A 6,013-nucleotide genomic window follows, 5' to 3' on the forward strand; every position below is an offset into this window, starting at 1 on the left:
AAAGAAAGAAAGAAAGAAAGAAAGAAAGAAAGAAAGAAAGAAAGAAAGAAAGAAAGAAAAGCTACATCTCCAAGTAATCCCTTGATGGGGGCTGAAGATCCACAAGTCTTATACTTCATGACTTACACACTGACTTACCACAAGACTTACACTTTGAACATGTCTTTTGGAATTTTTCAATGTGTTCATCAGTTGTTATAATTTTCCCCTCTCTAAAAAAAAATGCTGTTTGTTGTTACATGGCTCTCTGAGAGGGGGAGGAATACTTAGAATAATATGATGACGCAAGAAAAAGAAGATATCCATAAAAACTTTTTTTTAAAAAAAGGTACTACAGACATGAGAGCCTTATGAAAGTTCAGAGGGAAGATGTAGAAGTAAGAGAAGGGTCAGGTATTGCTGAAGTCAAGACAAGAAAAAGTATCCTGTAATACTTCTGATTTTTAGGCTTAGAGATACATAGATCATTTATCTTAACTTCCTCATTTACAAATGAAGAACCTTGAGGCCCAGAGAGGATAAAAGACAAAGGTAGTAAAAAGATCCAGGATTTAAATCCATGTCCTTTGACTCCAAATCTAGTGTTTTCCCTACTATACTGTACAAAATTTTATTTTACTATTCCAGAATACTAAGGTGATGGACTATTCAATATCCAGGAATCCTTGATTTTATATATCTTAGTTCACTAGTCAGACCTTAAAGTATCCTTAATAACTTTCTTATCTATGAATCAAGGAGACTTTCAGAAAAGTAAGGAGAGCTACAATTTATGAAGAAAAGTAACAGTAGAGCCACAGGAGACAAGTCCAAGAAATATGATAATATTTCCAGCAATCACAACAAAGGCTTTGTGTGTCTCTACATAAATGAGTGTGTGTGGGTAACAAGAAAAATGAGCTAGAGATCCTAATGCTAGAAGAAGAATTTGAACTCATGAGTGAAATTTACTGGAATAAAACATATGAGAAAGTATTAAAGGCCAAAGTATAAGAAACCTGAGAGGAATAGTATAACAAAGAAATGTAGTCATGTTATGAAATCCAGGAGTCAGTGGAGAGTAGTGGGGTAGAGAACACTTTGGTAATGATCAACAGAGGCAGAAAACAGAAGCAAAATTCTAACTGGTGTATAATAAAAATGACCTGAATAGAAAAGGAACTTGGGAAATAACTTAAGTCTGGCACAAAAGCATGATATACTAGAGATGGGAGAAACTTGTTAGATATCTGTCTTTCAAGCAAAGTAGCTGGGCGGGCAGGTGGGTAGGGAGTTAGTGTTGTAGAAAGCTTGAGGAGACGCAAGGTTTGGAACAGATACAGAAGATAGTGAGATAGTGAATTAATTAGGGAGTCTGCCTTGTGGTAGTGAGGACCCATCTGAGATGAGTAAGCACACATTTATAGTGAATTCATTCAGCATAATTTTCTGATTTTCTTTAGCTTTGTCTTACAACATGTGAACAGGATAGAAGGAGGAAGATGATAGGAATAATCCAAGATTGATAAGACATGATTGGTGATAGGACAAGAGGGCACTGAGGATGGAAGATAGTGTGGAGCTGAGTTGATGCACCAAAGGGAATTGATTAGGGATTAGAAAGGGAAGAGAGTGCTATTAGTACAAAGGCGAAAAAAAAACCTGAGGGCTAGAAGGATTGGAGGTCACAATGAGAATGAAGAATATGGTTAGGGATAATAAGACATAGGTAAAGAGGGGATGATAAAATATTATGATCAAATAGAGGAATTTTAGAGTTTTTGAATAAGGAAGTGGAACATTGCTGGGAGACAAAAATCAAAGGTATTAACGTTTCTGTGTATAGTTGAGGGGGAGTAGAGGAGTAGATCATGGGGACTGAATCAACTGAATAACTGAAAAGCTGGGGCGTTTGAAAAGAAAGACTGTGAGGCAGGCACTAATCAAGGAAGGAGAGAGAATGTCCTGAAGGTGGATGGATCTTAGCCAGGAGGATCTCAAATTGGTAATGAATAGTATTGTGGGGTCCCGACTGGTGAAAGCCATAATACACAGAAAGAAATGAAAGCCATAAACTTAAACTCTTTGAAAGGCAACATAAGGGGTGACTAGGTGGCACAGTGAATAGAGCACTGGCCCTGGAGTCAAGAGGACGTGAGTTCAAATCTGGCCTCAGACACATGACACTTACTAGCTGTGTGACCCTGGGCAAGTCAGTTAACCCTGAATGTCTCACCCCCCAATTTTTAAAAATTGTAACTTGGATACAAAAATCATAATTCAGACACTGAGTCGTAACACAGATACCGTGACCAGTACATGACCAGTATCCAAGCTTGAATGCTTGGGCATTCATTCACCTAACAACTCTGGATAAATGCCTGGATCTCTGGGAACTGGGTTCAATACTAAGTATAAAATATTAGCCAAAATATTAACTAAGTAGAAAACTCCAAAATATCCACCCATCCATAGTGATGTACTCTATAGCTCCATCTCCTTTTGTTTGATTTCTATGATCACCACTGGGCTTTCCAAGGGTCTTTTCGGGGATTTACGGAATCATCTGGCTGCCGCCCCAAACTGTAGGTAATCAATAATGATTGCTATAATCAATCTGGAGTTCTGTGGCCTATTCTTTGACATCAAACTCACCTTATGGTATGGGAGAGGTATAGGATTCCCCAGTCAGAGGGAATTCTGGACCTTACAAGAATTAATCTCAAAGAAGGAGAAACTGCTCAATGAAAATGGTTGAGGGAGGGTCTGGAAATGAGAACAAGGTATAAAGAATAGTTCATCTCTACCAATGCAACCACTGAGTTGGAGGTATGAGAGAAAATATATCAGTACTTTTTCTTCTCTCTAGTCTCTTACATCACTCCCTTCTGTTCTTGGTTGAAGACTTGTACTTCACTCCTCAAAACTGAGGCCATTTGCTGAGACTCCCTCTTTTCCACTCCTTATCTTAAATCACTCTGACACTCCCCCCTACTATGTGCTCTACTCCAGCTTCTGATGATGAGGTGATTCTTCTTCATGCTAAGGTTAATACACACACTCTCTTTCTAACCTTCTCTCTCTGTGTCTACTGGCTTCTTCCCTGATGCCTCATCCCCTCCCCCCTTTAAAAAGTTTCACCAGATGTTATCATGACTACCACCTATCATCATATATCTCTTCTCTCCTCTTCATCTAAACTCTGAAAAAGTTGCATGCAATTAGTGCCATCATTTCCTTTCTTCTCACCCTCTTAAATTCTGGCTTTTGACCTCATCATTCAACTGCAATTGTTCTTTCTGAATTTATTAATGATCTCTTAATTGCCATGTCTTATGGTCTCATGTACATCCTCTTCCCTCTTGTTCTCTCTGAACCATCTGACATTACTGACTTCCATTCTTCTTTGGGATTGTGTGACTGTTTTCTCTCTTGGATCTCCTCCTGTCTATCTGACTGCTCCCTTTCAATCTTTTTCTGGCTTGATCTTCATGCATGTTAGTTCTGAGTGTTCCTCAAGGTTCTGCCCTTGGTCCTCTTTTCTCTTTTTACTTTCTCCTTTGCTGATCTCATGATTTCCCTATTTATTTGTTCAGCTCACCAATTGTCAGTTGAACACCCCAAACTGAAATGTCAAACTCAACATGCCCATAAAAGAATTTATTATCTTTCTCCTCCAGCCCTATTTCCATTCTGAACTTCTTTATTATTGTAATATATCCCTCTCTCACTAATCCTACATATCAAATCATTTGCCTATTTTGATAATTTCTTTCCACAAGACTTTGAGTTTCAAATTTTCTCCCCATCTCTCCCCTACTCCCACCCCAAGATGGCAAGCATACTGAATACCCCTTCCCCCAATCTGTCCTCTCCTATTTCCCCCCTTACTCCCCTTACTTTCTTGTAGGGCAAGATGAATTTCTATACCCCATTACCTGTATATCTTATTTCCCAGATGCATGTAAAAGCAATTTTTTAGGTGCAGCTAGGTGGCGCAGTGAATAGAGTGCTGGCCCTGGAGTCAGGAGTACCCAAGTTCAAATCTGGCCTGAGACACTTGACACTTACTAGCTGTGTGACCTTGGGCAAGCCACTTAACCCCAATTGCCTTGCCTTCCCCCCTCCAAAAAGACAACCCCCCCAAAGAAACCAAAACCAATTTTTTAACATTTGTTTTTAAAACTTTGAGTTCCAGATTCTTCCCTTCTCCCCTCCTCACCCACTCCCCTGGGAAGACAAGCAATTCAACACAGGTTATACATGTGTAGTTATGTAAAATATTTCTGTAGTAGTTATATTGTGAAAGACTAACTATATTTCCCTCCATCCTAATCCAGTTCCCCTTTTATTCTATATTCTCCTTTGACCCTGTCCATTTTCACAAGTGTTTGCTTCTAACTACCCTTTCCCCTGAATGGAATAAAAGTGAAAACTTCTCAGGTAACTTTCCAGAAATCTGAACAGAATTGTAATAAAGTACCAAAGACCCAGTAACCTGGCTGGGAGCCTGGGACCCTTGCCTTACTTCTCTGGTCATAAGTTGAAGTTTTTGCTAAGTGTAGCTAAGCATAGGAGGGGAAGCACAGACCCTGAAAATTTAACCACAGGCCCAAATGTTCCAGACTTGTTTCCACTGACCACCATCTGACCTGTACAAATATAAAACTGGAACTCCTGTTATGGAACTCCGAGCAGGTCACCATGTCCTAAAATTCCCATGATTCATAAAATATTGTCTACTTTCATATCTATATTGAAATTGTTAGAATGTTTATCTTTTGCTTTCATATCTAAGTTGATACTGATGACATATTTTGTCTGTTTTTATGTCCACTAGATAAGTACCTTCTGCTTTTTGATATTACTGACATTTCATCTGCAAATGCCAGCAGTTTTTCTGGTTAAGATTGTGTGCCTCAGTTCCTAATTAATGGGAAAAGGACAGAACAAGGGAGGGGGGAAAGGGGTGGTCTTTTGCGTATATAACCAAGTTTTGTATTTTGTATTTTGCCTCTCCTATTAGACTGCCTTCTAGTAGCGAGACCGTCCTTCTTGCAGGAAGAAATAATTGAATAAATCCTTCCTGTCTCTACTTAGAGATATCTCTGCTTATTTTATTTGGAGCAAGGGTTGTTCTTGTCCCACACACCCCCAATCTGCCCTCCCTTCTCTCATCCCTCCTATCATTCCCTTCCCCCCTCCTTTCCTGTAGGGTTTGTATTGAGTGTGTATGTTTTTCCTACCTTAAGCCAAATTCAATGAGAGTAAGGTTGACTCATTCCCTTTCACCTTCCTGCTTTTCCCCTCTATTGTAATAGCCTTCTCCTGACTCCTTTATGTGAGACAATCTACCCCATTCTATCTCTTGGTAATTTCTTTCTCTACATTTCTTGCATATGTCCCCTTCTTTCTACCACACAGTCACTACCCTAGTTCCAGTACTTCTTTCCTTGACAAATGCAAAGTGTTTGACTATTTCAATTGGCTTCCTCCTGACTTCCCTCATTCCAATCTGTCCTTTACAAAGTTGCATAAGTCATTTTGCTGAAGTATAGGTCTGAACATGTCATTCTCCAGCTCAGTAAATTCCAGTTTTGCCATGTTTATGGCAATAAACTCCTTATTAGCTCAGGATTAAATATTCCATTGTTAAATCATTTAAAATTCTTCACAGCCTGGAACCTCTTTCCTTTTTCAATAGTCTTACATTCTACTGCTTTTGCACTATCTGTTTCCCCATGCTTGGAATGCTGTACGTCCCTGCGATTCTGACTCTCAGCATCCCTTGTTTCTTATCTTAAGTGCTACCTCTTCTAGGTGGCTTTTCCTTGTCCTCCAAACTAGCAATGCCATCCTCTCTTAAGTCACTTCTAGTCTGTATTTATCTTATATGAACAGATATAGATCTAAATCCATAACTCGATCTATCGATCTATCACTGTATCTACCTACCTACCTACCTACCTACCTACCTACCTACCTACCTATCTATCTATCTATCTATCTATCTATCTATCTATCTATCTATCTA

At 39.1% G+C, this 6,013-nt stretch overlaps 1 protein-coding gene across 1 annotated transcript in view; it reads right to left on the reverse strand.

The window, feature by feature from the left end:
• Positions 1-6,013, reverse strand: part of BICD1 (BICD cargo adaptor 1) — a 204,554-nt gene that overhangs the window by 8,854 nt on the left and 189,687 nt on the right. The window lies entirely within an intron of this gene.

This window comes from Petaurus breviceps, unplaced genomic scaffold (assembly GCF_028583685.1).
Source record: "Petaurus breviceps papuanus isolate PSGF00001 unplaced genomic scaffold, PetGlider_PUasm1.0 221, whole genome shotgun sequence".
NCBI lineage: Eukaryota > Metazoa > Chordata > Mammalia > Diprotodontia > Petauridae > Petaurus > Petaurus breviceps.